Genomic DNA, 26,614 nt, shown 5'->3' on the forward strand with positions numbered 1-26,614 from the left:
CATTAAAAACGCAATGTGTTTTTGACGTGTTTTTACCACGTTTTGCCCAATGTGGTTTTTAAGTCTAATCTATTATTATTATTATTTATTATTATAGCGCCATTTATTCCATGGTGCTTTACAAGTGAAACAATCATTAACAGAACAAGACAGACTGGTATAGGAGGAGAGAGGACCCTGCCCGCGAGGGCTCACAGTCTACAGGGAATGGGTGATGGTACAATAGGTGAGGACAGAGCTGGTTGCACAGTGGTCTACTGGACTGAGGGCTATTGTAGGTTGTAGGCTTGTTGGAAGAGGTGGGTCTTGAGGTTCCTCTTGAAGCTTTCCAAGGTAGTGGAGAGTCTGATGTGCTGAGGTAGAGCATTCCAGAGTATGGGGGATGCACAGGAGAAATCTTGTACGCGATTGTGGGAAGAGGAGATAAGAGAGGAGCAGAGAAGGAGATCTTGTGAGGATCTGAGGTTGCGTGTAGGTAGGTACCGGGAGACTAGGTCACAGATGTAAAGAGGAGACAGGTTGTGCATGGCTTTGTATGTCATGGTTAATCTATTGACTGGAAGGGTTCAAAAACGAAAACGCAAAAAGAATTGACATGCTGCATCTTGAAAAACGCAACCAAGATGCAGCCAACAAAAGATGCCCAGTGTGGACAGCAAAATCGAAATCCCATAGACTTTGCTGGGAGGAGGAAATGCATGCATTTGGTGCATCTTTGTGATCTCAAAAATGCACCAAAAGATGTCCTGTGTGAACTTATGCGGGCTTTACACACAGCGACATCGCTACCGATGTCGCTGGTGAAAGCACCCGCCCCCGTTGGTTGTGCGTCATGGGCAAATCACTGCCCGTGGCGCACAACATCGCTTACACCCGTCACACGTACTTACCTGCCTAGGAACGTCGCTGTGGCTGGTGAACCGCCTCCTTTCTAAGGGGGCGGTTCGTTTGGCGTCACAGCGGTGTCACTAAGCGGCCGCCCAATAGAGGCGGAGGGGCGGAGATGAGCGGGCCGAACATCCCGCCCACCTCCTTCCTTCCTCATTGCGGGCGGCCACAGGTACGGTGATGTTCCTCATTCCTGCAGTGTCACACATAGCGATGTGTGCTGCCGCAGGAACGACAAACTACCTGCGTCCTGCAACAACAACGATAATCGGGATAGGAACGACATGTCAACGATCAACGATTAGGTAAGTAATTTTGATCGTTAACGGCTGTTCCTGCGTTTCACACGCAACGACGTCGCTAACGAGGCCGGATGTGCGTCACAAATTCCATGACTCCAAAGACATCTCGTTAGCGATGTCATTGTGTGTAAAGCCCGCTTTAGCCTTAAGGCCCTGTCACACACAGAGATAAATCTGCGGCAGATCTGTGGTTGCAGTGAAATTGTGGACAATTAGTGCCAGGTTTGTGGCAGTGTACAAATGGAACAATATGTCCATGATTTCACTGCAACCACAGATCTGCCAAAGATTTATCTCTGTGTGTGACGGGGCCTTAAGTGTCGTTATGAAGGCCATTCTATCAATGTAATGCATTGTCAGCAGCTGAGGTGTATTATGAGGTTCTGCAGCAGCTGAGGTGTATTATGAGATTCTGCAGCAGCTGAAGTGTGTATGATGAGGTCCTGCAGCAGCTGAGGTGTGTATTATGAGGTTCTGCAGCAGCTGAGATGTGTATTATGGGGTTCTGAAGCAGCTGAGGTTTGTATTATGGGGTTCTGCAGCAGCTGAGGTGTGAATGGTGAGGTTCTGTAGTAGCTGAGGTGTGTATTATGGGGTTCTGCAGCAGCTGAGGTGAATTATGAGATTTTGCAGCAGCTGAGATGTGTATAATGAGGTTCTGTAGCATCTGAGGTATTTTGAGGTTCTGCAGCAGTTGAGGTGTGTATGATGAGGTTCTGCAGCAGCTGAGGTGTGCATTATGAAGTTCTGCAGAATATTACATTATTCGGCGTGGATTTATTTTACAAATTTTCCAACTAAATTATTTGCATTGCCAAATGGGGTGAGCCCAGTCTGGTTAATAAAGGGAGTACAGTATATATGCTGTAGTTATTCCATACACCGTGCCCCTCCCTCATGGTGTGTATGTGTTACTGCAGCTCAGTCTGTTCAGGTCATTTTAGCTGAGAGGCAGCAACACATGCACAGTGCCCCCCGTTTTCATGGTGTGTATGTGGTGCTGCACCTCAGTCTGTTCAGGTCAGTGGAGCTGAGAGGCAGTGACACATACACAGTGCCGCCCGTCCTCATGGTGTGTATGTGGTGGTGCTGCACCTCAGTCTGTTTATGTCAGTGGAGCTGAGAGGCAGTGACACATACACACCATGAGGACGGGGGGGGCGCTGTGTATGTGGTTCTGCACCCCAGTCTGTTCAGGTCAGTGGATGTTACGGTTGCTGCGAGCACTGGAGACTATGTCCAGATTTCTTGCTACTGCACATGTGCGAGCGCTGGAGACTAAGTCCAGATTTCTTGCTACTGCACATGTGCGAGCGCCGGAGACTAAGTCCAATCTTGGAGCCATTGCACATGTGCGGGTGACATCATCGCTGACACGAGGTCACATGTCTCTGACACCTTCTATGCCGATTGGTCGCTGGTCATGTGCTTGTGACGTCTTGCTCGGTGATAGGCCAGCATGACGTCACTCCTGTCGTTCTGGCAGCGGATTGGCTCTGGTGTCCTCCATCTTGGATGAGGCACAGAGTCTATATAAGACCCTGACACACGCCGCATGGTGCTCAGTCCTCTTGGTTCATGCATATGAGTAGACGCTCTGTGCGCGTTCCTCTAGGCATTCCTCTGTCTATGCTAGGTGAGCGCTACCGGCAGGGTAGCGTTCTTATACCTTACAGCTTCGGCTGCTGTCCGTATCCTTACCTCTTAGGGGAGCGGACATAGGCAGGTGCCTGAGGCACATGGTCTGGCTGGGCCTTGTGATTCTACTCGTAGGTGGACGTTGCCGCTAGGGTAACGTTCCTTATACTGCGTCTGGCAGTTGTTCGTATCCTCGCACACTAGGGGAGCGAACAGAGGTAGGAGCTTTGTGCGGCTTACGCTGCTGTTCGTCTCTTTTGCACCACTAGAAGAGCGGACCTAGGCAGGTGCCATATCTAGTGGTTCGTGTCCTCGCACACTAGTGGAGCGAACGCAGGTGGGAGCTTTGTGCGGCTTACGCTGCTGTTCGTCTCTTTTGCACCACTAGAAGAGCGGACCTAGGTAGGTGCCATTTCGCACACATTGCCTTTGTCTCTGTGATTATTAACAGAGATCATTCCACACACCCTCCAAGTAAGGGAGAAATTGCTTTACTTACTTATTATATTTACTTACTTATTATATCCTTCTGTGAGTTAACAGAGGTATTGCACTCTGCCATAGTCTGCAGCAAAGTCTTTGCACGGTGGACCCTGACTGTCTGATACTCCTTTCAGTTATTATCAGACAGCCCCCCGTAACAGTGGAGCTGAGAGGCAGTGACACATACACAGCGCCACCCGTCCTCATGGTGTGCATGTGATATTGCACCTCAGGCTGTTCAGGTCAATGGAGCTGAGAGGCAGTGACACATACACAGCGCCCCCCCGTCCTCATGGTGTGTATGTGGTGCTGCACCTCAGGTCAGTGGAGCTGGGAGGCAGTGACACATATAATTTGACAAGCCGATTCTCCAGCACAAATCTGGAAGACTTTATTGTACATTTGAAGAGATCAAGGCTAAGGCCGGCCCTGCTTCCCGGCCTCACCTTGGTTCAGTACCTTTGTATATTAAGGATGAGGTGTTAAATTCTTTCCTTAACCTATACCGGGAAAACGATGGGGAAGGTTCAGAATGTCAGGATTGGAAAAATAAGTACCCTATAGTAACCAAAACGCTCCAACCAGCACAATATACCCCGGTAATTATACCTGCATTACTTTGAATAATACATGAGCCCAAAGAAATTATGGGCTATTCCCATCCGGTTACTGTTCCTATAATATCACTAAAAAGTATGATGCAAATATAACCCAGTTGACCCATAACCAATATATATCTGCTACCGAATGGGTGTGGTTATATGGGAACCTGAAAGTGAGATCTAGGCTGGATCTCCCCTGATGAAAGTATTAAAGAAGTTGTCCAGTTACAAAAACTGATTTTTTTTCTGATAAATCTTGCTAATATGTGCCCCTCAACACATGTATTATGTTTTTTTTTCAACAAAATTACCTTTTATTGTGCACTAGCAGCACATGCTCATTGCTGGCTCCAGCTCTGATGGGGTTAATCTCTCCTCTGACTTCCTGTGTTCAGTTCCTACAAGTCTCAGAATTCTTTGTGGCTCTAGGGCGGTGTCTAGCTTATCTAACACACCCACTGTGTGTAACACCCCCACTCTCCTCTCCACCCAAAGCCTCCTCCCTGCCTCTTCCCTGTGTGGATGCACTGAGAGAAATCACACAGAGACAGCAGCAGCTGCCAGCTCTGCACAACCAGGGGAAGAAAGTGTGTGAGTGTGTGTGTGTGTGTGAGAGAGTGTGTGTGAGAGTGTGTGTGTGTGTATGTATGAGTGTGTGAGTGTGCTTGTGTGTGTGTGTACAGAAATTATGATTATTAGTCGGCGCAACATGTGAAAAACATAATTGGGGAAAAAAAGTGACGGGGTGATGAGATTGCTTTTTTTCCCTCTTGCCTAGTCTGTGTGTCGTCCGTATCATCCGCAAACCGCATATGACCGGATCCTGTGGATTAAATGTGCAGCGCATGCAACCGTTATTTTACCGGATCCTTCTGCAGCGGGACACAGAATTTATCGGCTGACACTGGAGTCAGCTGACTCCTGATCTCACAGCCCGCACACGCTGCAATGGCTGCAGGTGGGCTCATTCACATGATCGTTCCGTTTGTCCTGGTCAGTTCCTGTTTTTTTGCGGCCCCACAGACAGGACCATCTTTTCAATGTCTTTTGTGTAGGATCGGATGGCACACGGTAGCACTTCCATGTGCATCCGATCCTACAAAAAAACCCACATCGGATGCCGTATGTCCGCTCCGTTATTATGGAACATGTCCTATTCTGTTCCGTAATCACAAACCGCGACTCAATACAAGTCAATGGGTCCGCAAAATTCCCGGAAGCAACACGGAAGCACTTCCATGTGACTTCCGTTGGGTGCCCGTGCAGTCAGTGTCCCGCTCCAGCCCCAGCCCCGCGGCTGCCCGCTCAGCAGTGTCAGCAGCTGCGGGGATGACAAGCGCTACCGTCAGGAGGTTAGTAAGTTCATTACCTACGGTGATGAAGTCCTGCCCTCCTGACGTCAGCGGTCATCACTGCCTTCAATGCCCGCCGCTTGTCACATCACCTCTCGCTGTCGACCCGAGACTGTGACTAGTGGTGACGTCACGGGCCGCTCGCGATACTTTGTTTGTGAAGGCGGCGGTCATTGAACTTGGTGACAGCGCTGCTGTCAGGAGTTCAGCGATCATCGCAGGTAATATACCTCGCTAACCTCCTGATAGCAGCACTCGTCATGCCCTGCAGTGACCTGGGCTGACCTATTGATGTTAGCTCAGGTCACTGCACGGCTCTCCCAGCAAATAGGGAACATTCTGTTCTTCATTGACTGGGACATTGACTATGGTATGGATCATCGTGGGACCCCCTTGTATTCCACCAGACCTGGATTTGTTTTTCTTTCTAATAAATTGGTGAAAGAGGGAATGTGTTGGGGAGTGTTTTTTCAAATAAAAATGTGTTTGTTGTCTATTTTTTTTTTTTTTTATTACTGCCTGGGTTGGTGATGTCGGGTATCTGATACACGCCTGACATCACTAACTCCAGGGCTTGATGCCAGGTGACATTACACATCTGGTATTAACCCCATACATTACCACGTTTGCCACTGCACCAGGGCGCGGGATGAGCTGGCGCGAAGCACCAGGACTGGCACATCTAATGGATGCGCTACTTCTGGGGCGGCTGCAGCCTGCTATTTTTAGGCTGGGGAGTGTCCAATAACGGTGAACCTCCCTAGTCTGAGAATACCAGACCACAGCTGTCCGCTTTACCTTGGCTGGTGATCCAATTTCGGGGGACCCCGTGTTTTTTGTTTTAAATTATTTAGTTAATTTAAAATAACAGCGTGGGGTGCCCTCTGTTTTGGATTACCAGCCAAGGTGAAGCTGCCAGCTGTGGTTTGCAGGCTGCAGCCGCTTGCTTTACTCTAGCTGGCTACAAAAGATAGGGGGACCGCATGTCATTTTTTTTATTATTTATTTATTTTTTGGCTAAATACAAGACTAAGCACCTTAGTGCCACATGAAAGTCACAAAAAAAGTCCCAGCTTAGAATATGCAGGGGGTAGGACATTATATATATATCTTTCTTATCTATCTATCCAGCCCTCCATTCATTCATTCATTCATCCTTCTGTCTCTATATCTATCTATCCATCTCTATATCTACTCATCTATTTATCTTTCTTGCTGCTTCCGTTTTTTTGCGGTCCGCAAACGGAAGGCACGCAGATGTCACACGGATGCCACTAGGATGCATCCGTGAAAAAAAGGACCGTGTTTTGTGGTCCGCAAAAGCGTAACGGTCATGTGAATGTAGCCTTAACAGCAGTTAATGCCTGCTGCCGATCACATGTGACCATGTGCAGGCTGTGTGTGCGGGCTGTGTGTACAGGAGTTCAGCTGAGTTCAGATCAGCTGACTCAAGTGTCGGCTGATCAGGCTGGGGCCACACGGGGATTACTGCGATCCCCTTGCATTACACTCGGCTCACGCTCAGTACAGCAGAGCTGAGTGTCATTCGTGTGTCCCTGCGACTGAGGTCCGACTGTGCGAGCAGACCTCAGCTGCGGGGGGCGGTCCGCCACTCGAGGGGTGGGCCAGCACTGAGGAGGGGTGGGAGGGATTTCTCTCCCTCTCTTCCCCGTAGTCCACCGATGTACCGCAAGTGCAGTGCGATTTTTCTCTCACCACATACACTTGAATGGGTAAAAGAGTCTTGCATTACAGTTGTAGCATGCTGCGATTGTTTTCTCGGTCCAATTAGGGTGGAGAAATAAAATCGCTCATGTGCGCTGACACACCGGCTAATATTGGTCCGAGTGGAATGCGATTTTTTATCGCACTCCACTCGCACTGTTTTTCTCGCCGTGTGGCTTAGACCTTACTTGTTCTATGTCCCCCTGCATCCATCACAGCGTGTGCAGGCTGGAGTTCAGCTGAGTTCAGATCAGCTGACTCCAGTGCTGGACTGAACTCCGCTGACCTCACAGCCCGTACACGCTGCAATGGATGCAGGGGGACACAGAACAAGTAATCGTCCGACACTGGAGTCATCTGATTACTTGGGATGAATTGAGCAGTAAAATGCTCTGGTGCTCGATGGGCAAAGCCCATGTCGATTTTTTTTTTTTAAAAAATTATGTGGGCTTGGCCATATTTTTGTATGCTAGCCAGGTACAGCAGGCAGCTACGGGCTGCCTCCAACCCCCAGCTGCCTAATTGTACCCGGCTTGGAACCAAAAATATAGAGAAGCCCTTTTTTTTATTTCATGAATTTCAAGAAATAATAAAAAAAAAAAAATGATGTGGGCTTCGCCGAATTTTTGAGTCCAGCCAGGTACAACTAGGCAGCTGGGGATTGGAATCCACAGTGCAGGGTGCCCAAACTTTCTGGGCCCCCCGCTGCGAATTGCAGTCCACAGCCGCCCCAGAAAATGGCACGTTCATAGAAGTGCCATCTTCTGGCGCTGTATCCAACTCTTCCATTGGCCCTGGTGGCAGGTGGCATGCTGGGTAATAAGGGGTTAATACCAGCTATGTTTTACCAGCTGGTATAAAGCCCGAGATTCCTAATGTCAGGCCAAGTTTGACCTGGCCCTTAAGAATCTCCAATAAAGGGTTTAAAAAAAAAAAAAAAAAAAAAAACATCACACAGAGAAAAATACTTTATTAGAAATAAATACACAGACACAGTAGGGACTCCATGTTTATTACTCCCTCTCACCCCTCCACGATGGAGAGATTTCTGTACTGACCATGCCAGGAGAGAGCGAGCGAGGGGGGGGGAGAAGAGAGCGAGCGAGGGGGGGGGGAAGAAGAGAGAGCGAGGAGGGGGGAGGAGAAAAGAGAGCGAGGGGGGGGGGGGAAAGAGAGCGAGGGGGAGGAAAAAGAGCGAGGGGGGGGAAAGAGAGCGAGGGGTGGAGGAAAGAGAGCGAGGGGTGGAGGAAAGAGAGCGAGGGGTGGAGGAAAGAGAGCGAGGGGTGGAGGAAAGAGAGCGAGGGGTGGAGGAAAGAGAGCGAGGGGTGGAGGAAAGAGAGCGAGGGGTGGAGGAAAGAGAGCGAGGGGTGGAGGAAAGAGAGCGAGGGGTGGAGGAAAGAGAGCGAGGGGTGGAGGAAAGAGAGCGAGGGGTGGAGGAAAGAGAGCGAGGGGTGGAGGAAAAGAGAGCGAGGAGGGGGAGGAGAAAAGTGAGCGAGGGGGGGGGAAGAAGAGAGAGCGAGGAGGGGGGAGGAGAAAAGAGAGCGAGGGGGGGGAGGAAAAGAGAGCGAGGGGGAGGAAAAAGAGCGAGGGGGGGAAAGAGAGCGAGGGGGGGGAAGAGAGCGAGGGGTGGAGGAAAGAGAGCGAGGGGTGGAGGAAAGAGAGCGAGGGGTGGAGGAAAGAGAGCGAGGGGTGGAGGAAAGAGAGCGAGGGGTGGAGGAAAGAGAGCGAGGGGTGGAGGAAAGAGAGCGAGGGGTGGAGGAAAGAGAGCGAGGGGTGGAGGAAAGAGAGCGAGGGGTGGAGGAAAGAGAGCGAGGGGTGGAGGAAAGAGAGCGAGGGGTGGAGGAAAGAGAGCGAGGGGTGGAGGAAAGAGAGCGAGGGGTGGAGGAAAAGAGAGCGAGGAGGGGGAGGAGAAAAGTGAGCGAGGGGGGGGGAAGAAGAGAGAGCGAGGAGGGGGGAGGAGAAAAGAGAGCGAGGGGGGGGAGGAAAAGAGAGCGAGGGGGAGGAAAAAGAGCGAGGGGGGGAAAGAGAGCGAGGGGGGGGAAGAGAGCGAGGGGTGGAGGAAAGAGAGCGAGGGGTGGAGGAAAGAGAGCGAGGGGTGGAGGAAAGAGAGCGAGGGGTGGAGGAAAGAGAGCGAGGGGTGGAGGAAAGAGAGCGAGGGGTGGAGGAAAGAGAGCGAGGGGTGGAGGAAAGAGAGCGAGGGGTGGAGGAAAGAGAGCGAGGGGTGGAGGAAAGAGAGCGAGGGGTGGAGGAAAGAGAGCGAGGGGTGGAGGAAAGAGAGCGAGGGGTGGAGGAAAGAGAGCGAGGGGTGGAGGAAAGAGAGCGAGGGGTGGAAGAGAGCGAGGGGTGGAAGAGAGCGAGGGGTGGAAGAGAGCGAGGGGTGGAAGAGAGCGAGGGGTGGAAGAGAGCGAGGGGTGGAAGAGAGCGAGGGAGAAGAGAGCGAGGGAAAAGAGAGCGAGGGAAAAGAGAGCGAGGGAAAAGAGAGCGAGGGAAAAGAGCGAGGGAAAAGAGAGCGAGGGAAAAGAGAGCGAGGGAAAAGAGAGAGCGAGGGAAAAGAGAGAGAGCGAGGGAAAAGAGGGGGGAGAGGAGAGGGGGGATAGGAGATGGGGAAGAGTGGGGAGAGAGTGGGGAAAGAAGAGGGGGGGGCAGAGGTGCTCTGTCATTAACTGTCTCCACTCTGTGACTTGTGGTGCAGGTGACAGAGTGCAGACAGTTGATCCCATGCAGCAGGACAGGTGGCAGAGCACAGCGGTGACATGCCTGTCAGTGTCTTGCTGGTTGCTGCGTCCTGCAGTGCTGCTGGGAGGAGCACATGATCACACTGCCCGACACCGGCCGCTCTCCTGACATCGCAGCAGAGCGGGCGGGTGGAGAGTGTGATCAGATACTTACGTGCAGGGGGGGATTTCAGCTGAAGAACCCCCCCTGTACTGCACACTGGCGCCCCGTGCCTCACCATCTGCAGGATGCTTAGCCGGCTCCACACTGACGTCATCTGGCTCCTCCCCTCGATGCTGGGCTGTGACGTGCGGTAGTCACCGCCCACAGCCCTGTCACTCAATCTGAGTAGTGCCAGCCTCCTCTGACGTACCCGACAAGTTTGAGAGCCCGGAATTGCCGGGACGTCAGAGGATACCGGCGGCCACAGCTCCAGGGGGTCATGTGACAGGCACTGAGCGTGCAGGATAGCGCCGCTCAGTGCCAGAAATGGAAACAGAAGCCAATGGAGAAAACGCCTAGAATGGTAAGTAGAACTCATACAGAAAAAAAATGGGTGAACCACCCCTTTAATGCCAATCCTTATAGCACCAGAAAATCATGAAGTTAGCCCTGAGCAGATAAAAATCAGTGTACAAGGTATGCGTAGAGCCCGTAGAGCTGTGTCGACTAATGATCTGCTGGAGGATCCGCATATAGACGTAATTGGAGTCCCAACGGGGGTCCCAAATGAGTATAAAGCAAGAGACGAAGTAGCAGCAGGGTTTGTCTCTAATTCCGATCACCCCGGTTAATAAAAATGTTGCATGGATAAATTATCTGTATTACAATCAGCAAAGGTTTGTTAATCCAGTTGGGTCAAACCACCCTACTAGCTAACCACAACCGGATGGCTCTGGATATGTTGTTAGCAGAAAAAGGAGGTGTTTGTGCAATGATAGGGGAAGCCTGTTGCACTTATGTCCCTGATGAAACTGGCCAAAACGGTAAGATCACCCAGGTCCTGAAACAATTAAATTCCTTATCTAAAGAATTGAAAGAAAATTCAGGGGTAACCAATCCTTGGGGTGATTGGTTTAGTTGGATGACTTCACTGAAAGGGATACAAATTCAGGTAGGGATTATAACCCTTCTAGTGTTGGTTTTTGCTATAATTACTGTTTACTGTATTTTGCCTTGCTGAAGAAGATTTGTACTAAGGGGACAAACGAGGCTATAGCCATGGCAACCTTCCCTTCAGTATTACACACACCAGTAGACCCCTCCAAAACTGACACAATGGTTACCATCAAAACTCAACGACCCAAAGTCAAACTTAGGAGGTTGTTATAGAAGGGCGCCACGGGGCTCGGGTCCCCTCTGTGGGAACTGAGGTGAAGATGTTAGGAAAGACCCGAGGGCGTGACTAGCACGCTCCTATATACCATAGCTGTGGGACACTGTAGTCTCTGGGTAGCCCTCATGGTGTAAGAAGACAGATAATCTTATTAAAGGGGGACTGTGAAGGCCTAGGCCATGAAGTGTTTGTCCAATATAATAATAATAATATAATCTGTCCTTTGAATGCTTTATGTATTGCTTCTCCATATATACCTAATTGAAATAGTAACGGAATGTATAACCAAAACAAATTATGCTCAGGGCTAAGTAGAATAAGTTTTAGTTCATGAATGAGTAACTGACATTCATGAATGGAAGAGATACAGTACTTATCTGTGGTATCAGATGGCTAACTGAGATTCATGAATAGAAGAGAATAAGTAACTGACATTGTTCCATTCATAACTCTCATCTATGTCTAAACACACTTGAATGTTTTACTAACGAATGTTGCTAAGGCTGTTCGGACAAGAAATGAACTATGCGCGGCTAGTTTATTGGTTAATAGATAACGTGGATATATTGAGTAAGCTGTATATATATGCTATGTGTTGAATACAAGGGTCAGAAGAGCATCTAGCTTCTCCCAGATAGAGACATGCCTCTGTGTGGTCATTTCTACTGATTCATATACATCTGCACAGTTCTGATTTGGAATCTTCCTCTGAGACCCTGAGAGAGAGACCCTCTGGAGGTCTCCGCCAACACTCCTACTACAGCACCAGTTCCACAGCTGCCACCAGGAGGTAGTAGAGGTGCACGGGACCAGTGTACCCAGACAGTGAGTGCTGATCCCAGGAGGCCAATTGATCACTGGCCCCTTTCCAGTACCCTGGTAGCTATAACCTGCTAAGCTACCCAAAATGTTCCTTTTGTTGATTGTTCCAGTTTAAATATAGAAAATAAGAGTTTAAAAATGTTGCATTAACCTGTTTTGCATAATTGATAAAAATGGACCCAGACTGCATGACTGGCAGCAGTCAAAAACTTTACCCTGTAAATAGTTGCACCAGTTGTGCAGCACCAGAGTACAACCTTACCAGTGGACCCTAATTGACACCACCACCAAGGAGAGGATGGGTGCAGGAAAGGTCTGCGGCAGAGGCAGCCGAGACCTGATCACCAGAGAAAACGATGACCTGCCTCCTAGAGAGTTTTAGGACCAGGACCTTTGGGTGGTGGGTGAAGGGAAAGGGGTACTCTAGTTGCAACGTTAAAGCCAAAACCTCTCCTGCGTGGGAAGAACGTTGATGTTTAATATGCAAAATAAAAGTGTTAACCTGTATCACTTTGCAGCTCGAGGTCGTGCTGGAATTAACCAAGGGGGAATGTAGTGCCCCTGACGCCATCAGGGAGCTACAAGGTACTGCATCCCCACCAGGATGCAAGGCCTACCCCCAGGGACCCAGAAGACCAGTGCCAGTAACAACAAAACATTCCAGTTAATCCCTGTTTTTACCCAAATTCCCCATAAACTGGTACCAGACTAAGGTTGGACCTAAGGATGGCCGCTTAGAGGTGGAGCCAATCCAGTCCACTAGGTGACCAGGTGGGGGGGGCAGACAATGGACAGTCAGAGAGGAGACAGAGAGTGAGTTGGCGATGGAGGGAGCAAGTGGAAGCACTGACAGGGGTGTAACAGTGACCTCAAGGCCCAGGCGGTTGGTTGCCGGTGGAGTACAGTGGAGTACTCACAGAACCACAGCACCAACGGGGTACACAATCCTAGGTCAGGCAAATGCTCCAGGCAGACCTGATAAAATCTGCACAGTGAGGGGACTATCAAGAACCTCACTGACCTTGAAGTTCGGGACACAGTAGCAACGGGAGACCAGAGACTCTGTCCCCACAGGGTTCACGCTACCGTCATACGGACTTCCGTTAAGCGACTACCAGGAGGGGACCCCCAGCCTCTCCAAGCCATGGGGACCCACCAACCAAAGTCAGGTGCAGGGGAAAGAAGCCACCAGGTCACCAAACTGGCATTAGGACTAGTTTCCATCTGTGAATAAAGGAACCAGTTACACTGTAACACCTTGCGTGCCCTACCTTATTTCTACACCCATCTGCATCACCTACCGTCTGGGGCCTGGCCCTGCTTGCAGAGGGCCTAACATCCAGGTTGCAACCAACACTAGCCCCAGTAGCAAGAACTGTGCAGCGGCGGCTCCATCCACATAGCCACAAACCGCAAGTGGCATTACGTATAAACTTTCTTTCGTAATTCCCATGTAAATATTCCCCCCTTTTAAAAAGCATCCAGGGCAACGGCCACCAAGTGAGATTTCCCCAGCTATACACCTCCCGGGACCGAGTACCCCATAACCCTGGCCCCATCTCATCTTTCTAGAGTTAATACCAGTATATTTGGTCAGCAGTGGGGCTGGTTGGCAAGCACGTACCCCACTGCCACCAATAATTGTAATTTATAGCACTTTGATTTTTCTTTAGGCTGCACATTCAGTACAACAAAAAAAAGTCTTCTATTTATTCCCTGGTTGTACTCAGTCCTGTTTACATGTGCATATTACACTTTAGTCATGTTTACTTATTGCACAATGGCCCTTTTGTGGTTCAATGCACAAAGGCACTTTATCTGTGTGCAATTTTGGATCGTATTATACATATGACATCTATTTGCAAGTGAGTGTATAGGTTGAAGACCTATGACAAGGAAGAGAGGGGTACTAGTTGTTTAATTGAAGTCCCCTATCTCCTGTAAACTGCATTTTGTTTTTCCCAGGGTGCTAATATATATTTTCTTGTGGTACTAGTGAACACTAGGTGATGATCTTTGTTGGACCTTGAGTCATTTTAATAACACTCATTAAAAGTTATATTTTATTACCATTGCTATTCTTATTCACAAATTTTGGTAATCACGTTCTCTCTACTAACTCAAACTATGCTAGAGGGGTCAGCCTGCTAGTACACTGAAATGTACCTTTTGTATGTCAGTCAGTCAAAATAGATGAAGAAGAGAGGTATGTCTATTGGCACAGTTGGTTGGCGTTCCATATATCAGAGTGGCAGTGTACATTCCACCGCCATACTCAAGAAAAGTTCTGCAGGAAGCGCTTAAATTTGCAGCGCAGGCTCCTGCTTTACCACTCCTGCTCCTTGGGGAATTTAATAATACAATTGATGAAGATATGGATAGACTGCGACAGAAAGGTGTAGTGCCCGGTCCTAGCCCCAACGCGGTATTCCCGCCTTTCCCCACTCCCAGGCCAGCGGGGGTGCCCTCTCTCTCACCTGCCAGCAGTATTACCGTACGCTCCTGTTCCCAGGCTCCAGCGGAGGCATCCTCCGTCTCTCTGGCCCAGTGGAGCTGCCTGACCCACGGCCGTGCGGTACCCGGTCTCGGGCATTTAGTTTTCGGGGGATTGTCACAGGTGGCTGTGCCCGGTCCCATCGCCCTGGTGGTAGTTAAAAGAAGTATGATAAAAACAATAGTAAAAATAAATAAAATAATAGGGTCTTGGTAATGTTACCAACGCCACCTACGGCTCTCGGTAATGTTACCAACGCTGCTTGCAGACCTCCGGGGTGATTATGAAGGAGCGATGTCCCCGAGGCCTTTGGAAAATATCGAGATTTCACACACAGGGAGACAGCTTACCACACAAGTCTTGATATCGGTCTCTTCAAGGCTGCTGAGATGTGGCTCCCCATGTTTAGGCAAACACAGACTGTAGTGAGAGCAGGACCTTGGATAGCAATAACTGTCACACACACTCCGGGTCTCTCCTTCTGCATCTTTACTGATGTTAGCAGGGATAAGTCCAGGGTACAGTCCGGGTGGTTGGGTGGCAGTTGGGATTTCCACATCTGTGAGTTTTGAGGCCTCCTTATTGCTGTGTGTCTAAGTCCTGGGCTGCTTTAATCCTGGCCCTGACCTCTCCTGCGTCTCTCACTTGCATAGCAGGCGTAATGAACTGTTCTCCTGGGCACCACTAACTCTGCTGCGGTCCCTGGCTCTATTGATGGCTGTGCTACAAGTGTTTCTGTGCTGGGAGACTGAAGTCCCCCTCGCCTTCCGGACTTTTCTGCTGGGACTGACGAAACCAGTGCAGACTCGGACTCTGGTGTCCGGGTTGTTTCTTCTGGGGTGTACCGAAATGGTTGCTTCACCCCTTCTCTCTCGCCTTGCCTCCGACCCTCACTCAAGATCCCTCACACTAACAGGCTTTTCCCCTGGTACTCGTCCAACACAGCACCGTTTTCAGGTGGCTTCCTCTGTCGGTCCTGCACTAGACCCCACCGGTTTCATCTGCCTCTCTCAGCCCCCAGCATTGGAATTTCTAGGAGACGTCAACTGACATCAGCCAGTATGTCTGACGTCAGCTAATGACAAAAAAAGAAAAAGCGATCAGACATCACATTAATGCAAAAAATTGTTTATTAAGTTATAGAAGGTGATACAGTGGGGGTGAAAAATGTGACCACACAGGTCAGGAAAAGGGCACACAATTCCCACAGCAAGTGTAATTGCTAAATGTTAAAGTATACATAGATATTAATAAAAGTATAAATTACAATACCGGAAAATGGTAATCCAGGCAGGCACAGATTATATAAAAAATTGCAAATGCTAAGTATATTGGAAGTAATATAAACAGCCCAAGGATTACATACTGAAATGTGTACAAAAATGACCACCTATGGTAAATTTACATCAAAGGATCTGGGAATGTAAATTGCAATGTGCTAACAGAGTATTTAATGGCACTGATTAAAAGCAACTATATATTCCATATTAGTAACCAGAGCCCTTGGTGTGATAAATGTCATATTATTCCAAATCATACAGAAAGGATCATATGTAAATAGATTATACAAGGGATAGAACATACTATCATCTAAGATAGTAAACAGAGATCCGCTTACCAAGTTCAATACAGAGAGCAAACCAGACCGCGTAATCCTGCACTGCAAAAAAGTCTTGCCGCTATTGATAGCGAAGAGCGCTCACCTGACGGCCATTTCAGCGTGAGCCTTCGTCAGGAAGTAACATCATGTGCATAAACGTTAGTATAAAAAGGTCCAGTGTCCAATCCGTGCATGACCCGCCAGAGATTGACGCATGAGCGTCCCTAGAAGTGGGCCCGCCCAACCGGCGCACCACATCGGGCTCTGGGTCACGTGGAAATCACAAGATCACGGAGGGCCAGTGCATAGAGATGCAGCGCACGGATGGAGGAGACCGCAAGAGAACTGCACGTGCGTACCAGGGAGATCACGGCCGATGGGAAAAATGCATTACCACAATTTGGAAGCATGCCATCTACTGATCTAAGGCAAGACTTGATTTACTGCTATAACATTTCCCACATTTTAAACAAACATGTCTTTAACCTTGTGTGAATTTTCATGTATCTAACAAAAGTGAATCTGTGAGCAACGCATTTCCCACATTCTGAACATGAAAATGGCTTCTCCCCTGGGAGAGATTTTAGATGCACATTAAGCTCTGATTTCTGAATAAAACATTTCCCACAATCTGAACATAAAAATGGCTAATACCCGGTGTGAGTTTTTATATGTCTATTAAGATGTTTTACTTGGAAAAAACATTTCCCACATTCTGAACATGAAAATGGCTTCTCCCCTGTGTGAGATTTTAGATGCACATTAAGATCTGATTTCCGAATAAAACATTTCCCACATTCTGAGCATGAAAATGGCTTCTCCCCTGTGTGAGTTTTTATATGGTCATCAAACTGTGATTTCCTAGTATAACATTTTCCACATTCTGAACAAGAAAATAGATTCTCCCCTGTGTGAGTTTTTATATGTATTTTAAGGGATGATTTCCAACTAAAAAATTTCCCACATTCTGAACATGAAAATGGCTTCTCCCCTGTGTGAGATTTTAGATGCACATTAAGCTCTGATTTCTGAATAAAACATTTCTCACATTCTGAACATGAAAATGGCTTCTCCCCCTTGTGAGATTTTAGATGCACATTAAGCTCTGATTTCCGAATAAAACATTTCCCACATTCTAAACAGGAAAATGGCTTCTCCCCTGTGTGAGTTTTTATATGCTGATCTAGTGTTGATTTCTGAATAAAACATTTCCCACATTCTGAACATGAAAATGGCTTCTCCCCTGTGTGAGTTTTAATATGCTGATCCAGTGTTGATTTCAGAAAAAAACATTTCCCACATTCTGAACATGAAAAAGGCTTCTCCCCTGTGTGAGTGCTTATATGCCTATCGAGATGTGCTTTCTGAGTAAAACATTTCCCACATTCTGAACATGAAAATGCCTTCTCACCGGTGTGAGATTTTATATGGCAATAAAGATGTGATTTCAAACGAAAACATTTCCCACATTCTGAACAGGAAAATGGCTTCTCCCCTGTGTGAGTTTTTAAATGGTCATCAAACTGTGATTTCCGAATAAAACATTTCCCACATTCTGAACATGAAAATGGCTTCTCCCCTGTGTGAGATTTTAGATGCACATTAAGCTCTGATTTCAGAATAAAACATTTCCCACATTCTGAACAAGAAAATGGCTTCTCTCCTGTGTGAGTTTTTATATGGTCATCAAACTTTGATTTCCTAATAAAACATTTCCCACATTCTGAACAAGAAAATGGCTTCTCCCCTGTGTGAGTTTTTATATGCATATTAAGGGATGATTTACAACTAAAACATTTCCCACATTCTGAACATGAAAATGGCTTCTCACCGGTGTGAGATTTTATATGGGAATAAAGATGTGTTTTCGAACTACAACATTTCCCACATTCTGAGCATGAAAATGGCTTCTCCCCTGTGTGAGATTTTAGATGCACATTAAGCTCTGATTTCCGAATAAAACATTTCCCACATTCTGAACATGAAAATGGCTTCTCCCCCGTGTGATATTTTAGATGCACATTAAGCTCTGATTTCTGAATAAAACATTTCCCACATTCTGAACAGGAAAATGGCTTCTCCCCTGTGTGAGTCTTTAAATGGTCATCAAACTGTGATTTCCTAATAAAACATTTCCCACATTCTGAACATGAAAATGGCTTCTCCCCTGTGTGAGTTTTTATATGCCTATCAAGTTGTGATTTCCGACTAAAACATTTCCCACATTCTGAACAAGAAAATGGCTTCTCCCCTGTGTGAGTTTTTAGATGAACTTCAAGCTGTGATTTCAAACTAAAACATTTTTCACATTTTGGGTATGAAAATGGTTTTCCTTTGTGAATTATTTTGTGCAAAATTAGAGCCGACTTTTGGGTAAAATACTTTCTACATTGATTACAAGAATACGGCTTCTCCCCTATGTGCGCTCTTTGTTGTTTAACACCCTCTCTGTGGCTTTTATTTTGCTGAACATTCTGCAGTGAATCAACACATTGTTTATAAGCAGCAGATGACGGATCCTGGGTGTGAAGGACTGAGGGTAGATCTGGGACAATTACTTGCTCTTCATATGTATTCTGTATAATGCCACAATCTTCTGTGAAAAGAATAAAACAGATTTTGTAAAATTTGCCCCTTCAATGACCACCACCACAAGCTGCCCCTACACTAACTCCAGACACACTGCACACAAAATGGTATCTGTGGATCTTTTTTTTTTGGGGGGGTGGGGTTCTCCTGCTGCTATTTTCCATATCCACAGACTCAACATGCAATCCTTAACCATAATGGTTGGAGGGCCCTCACTCATACATTTTGAAAGGCCCTCTTTCATACATTTGGGAAGGCCCACAGGTGGCCCTCTACCAGAAATTTTGGAGGGTCCTGCCTCTAGTTCCTTTCATCCTGGTCTGAATTACCCTCCCCATCAGTCCCAAGCTGGTAGCACTGACTCGGTGAAGCAGCAATAGGCTCTGTTTAAATGACTGTCTTTAGATCATAAATCGCACACTACAGCAAAGTTGTTGAGAGGTCTAATAGACGAGACAGATCTGTGTCTCTTGCTATCCGAACCAACAACCAGCCATGGTCATGTCTGTTAACATGCCTGTAACCTGGTGGTGGCTCTGAAAATTAGGAAACTCGCACATGTGCCATGCACCATGCCTGGACCACGTGCTCAACTTTGTGGTTCAGCAGTTTATGAAAAACGAGCCCAATTTGCCAGAGCTACTTGTGAAGGTACGCTGTGTGTGCGCCTATTTCCACCAATCCACTCCAGCTTCCACTTGTCTGGCAGGGCTTCAGCAGCGGTTGCAAATGGCAGCTTAGCGACAGCTGTGTGACGTGACCACGCTGGAACTCCACATTGCACATGTACTTGACAAGGCTTTCTGACCAACAGAAGGCATTAGTTGAATACCAGATACAGCTTAATAATTTTTATTTATATAGCGCCAAATATATTCCATCGCACTTTATAACACCAACTCCAACATGAGGTATTCCGGTCAGCCCCCATGCATAAAAAATTACTCATGAACATGGATGTCTGAAATCTGTGACTTTCTACAAAAAATTGAGGAAACAACGAAGATGGGGTGATGAAGCCATAATCAGGATAACCATCCGGCTTTGGTGCCTCCTCAAATGCTTCATGCTCCCAATTAAAGAAGAAGCTTTGCATGTGGGCCAGGTAGAGAGGGAGTAAGAAAGTACAGAGTGCTACATGCTTGCCAATCCCCTGTACAGGCATAGATGACACCTGCCAGGCACCAGACATTGCACATTCACAAGCACCATCAGCAACATTATCAGACGTTTTTCCCAGCCCAGCATTAAAGTATCCGTAATCCAGGACTTGACTTGGAAATTAAATTATACAGCCAGCCAAACAAGCACCCACCCACAGGACCAAACACTAAACGGGCATCTTTACAGACTGCTTGCCCTGGTAATGTGGCCATTTAGGCTACTGGACACTGAGGCTTGCTGCAACCATATGGCAGCGGCTGGCCTTCGGGACTTACTCCCCAGTGCAACTATTTCTTTGCCCTACAACAGCACGTATATTAAAACTTGAGATGAGTGAACCTTTCAGGGTTCAGTTCGCCGAGCCTAACCAAACATACAGTGCGTTAGTCGAACAAAACTCTGAATCTTTATCAAACCTTTCTGAACGCCACTGAATTTAAAAGGGAGTAAACACCTTTGGGGGGGGGGGAATCCTTCCAAAACAGCAGAAATACATTTTACAGTCCAGTACCACTGTTTTGGCATAGCCATTAGCTTCCTACACTATTCACATAAGAAATATAAAGGTGGATGAGAGACAGGTGTAGGGCTCGTGCTCCCATAACCAGACAGACAAGAGACAACTTTGAGTTCTATATTGGAGTGTTGACATTTAAAAACATGTTTCAGTGGCAGTTGCTCCCAGAAGACTGGCACTACCCAAAAGAAAACTTGGAGACCCATATTGTAATCTTGACATTCAAAATGCTTTCAGGCAGACAGCAGCAGCAATTGTCCTCTCGCCATAGGGCCTTAAAAGAGCTGGGAGGTACAGTCCATGCAAAACACAGTCTGTGGCCCGTGATTTCAATTTTAAAAAGTGAATGGACAGTGGCCATGCCTTCTGCAGTAGCAGATCCAGGACATAATAGTGCCATAGAAATATTTTGACAACCAGGTTAATCCATGCAGGACTTATGTGATGTCGCCCAGGCGTAATGTAGCCACTAGGTTTCACCGTAATGGCACATGACCTTCCCTGGCTGCAGGTTCAGTGGAGACAGCAGTTTATCAAACTCGGCCTGGATAGTGTTGCACAACTCTGCAGCTGTGTCACTGCATTCTCTGATGCATACTAATTTAAGCACTACCTAACTGCATTGGCTTACACACAGGATGTTGCCTGGCATTTACATTTTAAAACTAAAAAAAAAATGTTTAAAAACATTTCAGACAGACAGCAGGACAGTGACATTAATTGTTCCCCTCCATTTCACCATAGTGTCTTTGCACAGCAGGATGGTATGGTCCATGCAAGACACAGGATGTGGCTTGGCATATAAATGTTAAAAATCAAGAGATGCATGAAAGACAGGTGTAGGCCTTTTTCTCCCAGAAGACTGTCCCTACAGACAAAAATCTCTTTGCGTGTGAGGTGGAAAGAAAGGGTATCTTTTTCATGTAGACTGTAACGACATCATCAAACTTGGAGTGACTAATTTTCACCCTAGTTTGGCAGCATTGCTTCCCTTGCATACACATATGTATCTTCGAAGACTCCATTTGGGAATTGCCAACGTAACCTTCTCGGTTTGATCCTCCTCCTTATCTGTTGAGCTACTCAGCTGCATGCCTCTTAGTTCACACCAAGTGGGTGTGAACATCATCAGGCTCTAGCTTGTCCCACTCCTCTTCCTGACTTGACATCACAGGACAGTAAGCCTCAGGTATCTCAGTCTCATCATTATCACCTCTACCGCCAAGAGTTAACATCAGTTCACGAGGGTTGGGATCGTGCTGGAACCTACTTTGTCCGGGCCAGGATCCAACTTACAAAGATTTTGGGCATCAGTGCATATACTTTCCTCCTCTTCAGTCTGGGAATCTTTAGAGTGGGCCTGTGATGCCCATGGGATAATATGTGTGAACAGCTCTTGAGACTCTTGCATGTGTGGTTTCCCACAGTCACTTTGAAGGTTGGCAATTTGTGACGTGGGCGCAAACAATTGTAATTGGGGTGGCACCTTGGAGGAATGAACTGTGTGCGATGTTGAGGTGCAGGAAGAGGAGGAGATGCCACTTAATACAGCGCTTGTCATCAATTCCAGCACCTGTTCTCTAGCAGCCTCATTTCAAAGTTGAAGCGATGTGTGGCTGTCAAAGAAATCTAGTGGAGTAGGCTGTCCAGTAACAGTTGTTCTCATTTCTCTCGGGATAGGATGAGCCGGCGTTTGCTCACTAAACCCCTTTGCCTAATGGAACTTCCCACACGTACACCTCCAACACCCCGCCTATTTCCCTTTCCACGACAACCTCGTTGTAATTTACCACTCCTGGTTGATGTACCATTCCCCTTTCAAGCAGATATTTCACAACCCAACACTCACACCTGTCAGACACCTGGCACAAAAGATTATTTATTTCCTGCCTGAGTTGGCAATAATGTGAAGGCACTAAAAAGTACCACTACCTACAAATGCGGTTCATTGCGTAATTTGGAGCATACAGAGAAAAGTGCCAAGAAGGCCCTTTTAGATTGTTCAATAGCAAATTGTCAGCAGCCAGCACTAACAATACCTGTAAATGTATTTCACTGCGGAATTTTGTGTAGGCAAGTAAAGTTGCCAAGAACTACTTTTTAGATACTTCCCTAGCAACTTTTTAGACCAGGCATTAATAAGTAACAATACCTATAACTGTGTTAGCAGAATTTTGAGCAGGCAATTAAAATGACCAAGAAACTCTTTTTACATACAGTACAGACCAAAAGTTTGGACATACCTTCTCATTCAAAGAGTTTTCTTTATTTTCATGACTCTGAAAATTGTAGATTCACATTGAAGGATCACATCAAAACTATGAATTAACACATGTGGAATGAAATACTTTTTTTTTAAAGTGTGAAACAACTGAAAATATGTTTTATTATTCTAGGTTCTTCAAAGTAGCCACCTTTTGCTTTGATTACTGCTTTGCACACTCTTGGCATTCTCTTGATAAGCTTCAAGAGGTTGTCGCCGGAAATGGTTTTCACTTCACAGGTGTGCCCTGTCAGGTTTAATAAGTGGGATTTCTTGCCTTATAAATGGGGTTGGGACCATCAGTTGTGTTGTGCAAAAGTCTGGTGGATACACAGCTGATAGTCATACTGAATAGAGTGTTAGAATTTGTATTATGGCAAGAAAAAAGCAGCTAGGTAAAGAAAAATGAGTGGCCATCATTACTTTAAGAAATGAAGGTCAGTCAGTCCGAAAAATTGGGACAACTTTGAAAGTGTCCCCAAGTGCAGTGGCAAAAACCAACAAACACTACAAAGAAACTGGCTCACATGAGGACCGCCCCAGGAAAGGAAAACCAAGAGTCACCTCTGCTGCGGAGGATAAGTTTATCAGAGTCACCAGCCTCAGAAATTGCAGGTAAACAGCAGCTCAGATTAAAGACCAGGTCAATGCCACACAGAGTTCTAGCAGCAGACACATCTATAGAACAACTGTTAAAACCTTCACCACCCAGCCTATTTTGACCTTACTGACCTCGCCATTTTGCGCAATTCTGACCAGTGTGCCTTTATGAGGTTATAAATCTGGAACGCTTCAACGGATCCCGGCAATTCTGAGATTGCTTTTTCGTGACATACTGTACTTCATGAAAATGGTAAATTTAGACCGATTTTTTTTGCGTTTATTTTTGAAAATTTTGGAAATTTGGTGAAAATTTTGCAATTTTCAAAATTTGAAATTTTATGCCAATAAATCTGAGAGATATGTCACACAACATAGTTACTTAACAACATTTCCCACATGCCCACTTTACACCATCGCAATTTTCGAAACAATTTTTTTTTCATTAGTAAGTTAGAAGGGGTCAAAGTTAATCAGCAATTTCTAATTTTTGCAACAAAATTTACAAAAAAAGATTTTTAGGGACCACATCACATTTGGAGTGACTTTCAGAGGCCTAGGTGACAGAAAATAGCCAAAAGTGACCCCATTCTAAAAACTGCACCCCTCACACTGCTCAAAACCATATCCAAGAAGTTTATTAACCCTTTAGGTGCTTCACAGCATCCAAAGCAATGTGGAAGAAAAAAAAAGTTACTTTTTTACACAAAAATGTTACTTTAGCCATAAAATTTAGCATTTGCACAAGGGTATAAGGAAAAATGCCTATCCATTTTTTTGTGCAATTTCTCCTGAGTACACAGATACCTCATATGTGGGGGAAATCAATTGTTTGGGCACACGGCCGGGCTCGGAAGGGAAGGTGTGCCATTTGACGTTTTGAATGGAAAATTAGCTCAAAAAGTCAAATGGCGCTTGATGACCGGCTGAATTTTGAACAGTCTAACAAAATACGGATCATTCACAACAGACTAGCACTAGGCTGGGGGTTACTCACACTTGTCTGTGGGTCTTCCTCCATATCCTCTGGCTCTTCTTTCATGGCCTCCGGCTCCAGACTCTCTCTTGACCTACAACGTCTTCGTGGTGGCGAGTCTGTGTCGGTGGAGGAGGAAGAGTGGGAGAAAAGTGGGGTCCTCTCCCTCACTATCAGCTTCTGAGGTAATAAAGGCATATGCCTCCTCAGCTGAGTACACCCTTTGTGACTGGGACAAGCAGGACATTTTGTGTGTGCTGTATGCGTGTGTAAAAGAACCCCTAAACTTTATTATAGTGTGCATGTGTATGTGCTAGTGTTTGGTGAAACTTCCTAGTGCAGGAGGGGGCTGTCAGGAGGAAGTGAGAAGATGCAGGAGCCAGCAGCAGGGGGCATGACCACTGGGGCAGGATCACTGTGGCAGGGCGCAGGATCACTGGGGTGCAGGCGATCACTGGGGCGCAGGTGATCACAGGGGCGCTGGTGATCGAAGGGGCGATCGCAGGGGCGCAGGTGCGATCGCTGGGGAGGGGTGGTGATCACTGGGGTGGAGGAGGTGATCACAGGGATGATCACTGGGGTGGGGGGATGATTACTGGGGCAGGTGATCACTGGCAGCAGCAACCAGAAGCTAGAGCACCGGCGGTGAGTGATCACAGGGAGCAGAGCGGAAGTCGGGGAAGGCAGCGGAGTTCAGTGTGAGGGTGGAATCGGACAGCGAGGGGGGGGTGAAATTGGACGGCGGGGGGGGGGGGGTCGGAGGAAGGCCGGGGGGGGGGTGTGACACAGCATAGTAAAGCGGGGAACAGCACAGAGGGGAGGGGAAGACAGCACAGAGGGGAGTGAATCTTACCGGATGGCGATCAGTGGCAGCAGATGGCAATCGGTGGCGGCACATCGCGGTAGCGGCTGAGGCAGGGGACCTTCATCTTCAGCGTTGCCGTCCAGTGACAGAAAGAGGCTGAAGAGGGCGGGCACCCACCGGTAACACCGCCCCTCGACATCTGATTAGAGGGATAGCATCATATGGACGCTAGCTCCAATCAGATCAAGGGGGTGGGAATGACACAGAGGTCACCCTGCTCCAGCCAATGGCAGATGATATTGCATCATCAGCCATGGCTGGATTGTAACATTTCACCAAGTTTCATTGGTGAAATATTACAATCGTTTTGATTGAAAGTGAAAATGACACTTTCAACTGCCAAACAGAGTGCGTGTAGCCACAGGGGGGCAAAGCCACTCCCCTGGGCTCAACTACAGGTCCTCACGTACCTGCTGCGCTGGTGACATTTCAGTAAACCCGGTCACCAGCGTTGCAGGAATGGAAACCCGCCATGACACATACGGTGTGTCAAAGGTCAGGAAGGCACAATCTTTCATGACACATACGGTGTGTCAAGGGTTGTTAAGGGGTTAAGAGGAGACTTTGTGCAGCAGGCCTTCATGGTAAAATAGCTGCTAGTAAACCACTTCTAAGGACAGGCAACAAGCAGAAGAGACTTGTTTGGGCTAAAGAACACAAGGAATGGACATTAGACCAGTGGAAATCTGTGCTTTGGTCTGATGAGTCCAAATTTGAGATCTTTGGATCCAACCACCGTGTCTTTATGCGACGCAGAAAAATGTGAACGGATGGACTCTACATGCCTGGTTCCTATCGTGAAGCATCGAGGAGAAGGTGTGATGGTGTGGGGGTGCTTTGCTGGTGACACTGTTGGGGATTTATTCAAAATTGAATGCATATAGAACCAGCATGGCTACCACTTCATCTTGCAGCGGCATGCTATTCCATCCGGTTTGCGTTTAGTTGGACCATCATTTATTTTTCAACAGGACAATGACCCCAAACACACCTCCAGGCTGTGTAAGGGCTATTTGACTAAGGAGGAGAGTGATGGGTTACTACGCCAGATGACCTGGCCTCCACAGTCACCAGACCTTAAACCAATCGAGATGGTTTGGAGTGAGCTGGACCGCAGAGTGAAGGCAAAAGGGCCAACAAGTGCTAAGCATCTGTGGGAATTCCTTCAAGACTGTTGGAAGACCATTTCCGGTGATTACCTCTTGAAGCTCATCAAGAGAATGCCAAGAGTGTGCAAAGCAGTAATCAAAGCAAAAGGTGGCTACTTTGAAGAACCTAGAATATAAAGACATATTTTCAGTTGTTTCACACTTTTTTGTTAAGTATTTCATTCCACATGTGTTAATTCATAGTTTTGATGCCTTCAATGTGAATCTACAATTTTCAGAGTCATGGAAATAAAAGAAAACTCTTTGAATGAGAAGGTGTGTCCAAACTTTTGGTCTGTACTGTACTTCCCCGGCAACCTTTTTAGGCCAGGCACTATTGAGTAACAATACCTATAAATGTGTTGGACTGCGTAATTTGGAGCAGGCAGCAATATGTAGCAATACCTATTTAGATGCTTCACTGGCAATTCTTTACCAGGCACTACAAGTTCCAATCCTTATTTCTATCATGAAATGTGCCGATTTGTGGCACACACACACACACACACACACACCTTTCCCTACACTGCACTTC

At 47.0% G+C, this 26,614-nt stretch overlaps 1 pseudogene; it reads right to left on the reverse strand.

Moving 5' to 3' along the window:
* Positions 1 to 15,491: 15,491 nt before the first annotated feature.
* The window catches only part of LOC142260531 (uncharacterized), a 413,103-nt pseudogene continuing 401,980 nt past the window's right edge, over positions 15,492 to 26,614 (reverse strand).

This window comes from Anomaloglossus baeobatrachus, chromosome 1, assembly GCF_048569485.1.
Source record: "Anomaloglossus baeobatrachus isolate aAnoBae1 chromosome 1, aAnoBae1.hap1, whole genome shotgun sequence".
NCBI lineage: Eukaryota > Metazoa > Chordata > Amphibia > Anura > Aromobatidae > Anomaloglossus > Anomaloglossus baeobatrachus.